At 35.0% G+C, this 771-nt stretch overlaps 1 non-coding gene across 1 annotated transcript; it reads left to right on the top strand.

Moving 5' to 3' along the window:
- The first annotated feature begins 375 nt into the window (after positions 1-375).
- Positions 376-539, top strand: LOC150022144 (U1 spliceosomal RNA). The gene has a single exon (XR_016513921.1). It is a non-coding gene; the product is annotated as a U1 spliceosomal RNA (small nuclear RNA).
- The last annotated feature ends 232 nt before the right edge of the window (positions 540-771 follow it).

Genomic DNA, 771 nt, shown 5'->3' with positions numbered 1-771 from the left:
CCCATAATTCACCTGGATTTGGCCCAAATTTATACTTTTGGCCTAGTACAAAAATACCTGCAAGGCAAAAATTTGATTTAAAGTAAATACAAGTTGCTAGTGGTTCCAGGCACCTAGAGAAATGAATTGAAATCCTTTCTGAAAGACCACAGCTCAGCTCAAGCCTCAAAGATATCCCACAAATAAAGTCTGAGAAACATAAACTCAGAATAAGAGAAATGACAAAGTAAACAAAGAGAAAATAAAACTGCAGAGTGAGAGGAGGAGAACAAACCCACAGTCTTCATATATAAGATATAGGTATGTTTAATAGTATTAAAAAATAAAAGAGGAATTAAGCTATGAGTAATGAGAGAGAGATAAAAATTCTGAGACATACTTACCTGGCAGGCGAGATACCATGATCACGAAGGTGGTTTTTCCAGGGCGAGGCTTATCCATTGCACTCCGGATGTGCTGACCCCTGCGATTTCCCCAAATGTGGGAAACTCGACTGCATAATTTGTGGTAGTGGGGGACTGCGTTCGCGCTCTCCCCTGAAAAAAAGAAAAAAATTCTGAGACATGCTTGAAGAATATAATGCCACTTCCAGAAATAAAGAATATAATAATTGAAATTAAAACAAAATGAAAGAATTAACTAGCAATTTACATGGAAGTAAAAAGAGAAATAGTGAATTAGAATCTGAAAAAAAAATTACAAACAGCAAAGGCAAAGATATAAAATATATTTTTCAAAACCTTAAGAGAAATTAAGCAAGTTGTGAAAAAG

This window comes from Furipterus horrens, unplaced genomic scaffold (assembly GCF_987537825.1).
Source record: "Furipterus horrens unplaced genomic scaffold, mFurHor1.1.pri manual_scaffold_1, whole genome shotgun sequence".
NCBI classification, from domain to species: Eukaryota; Metazoa; Chordata; class Mammalia; order Chiroptera; family Furipteridae; genus Furipterus; species Furipterus horrens.
The sequence above is the reverse complement of the archived record's forward strand: the minus strand, read 5'-3'. Positions and strand labels throughout refer to the sequence as shown.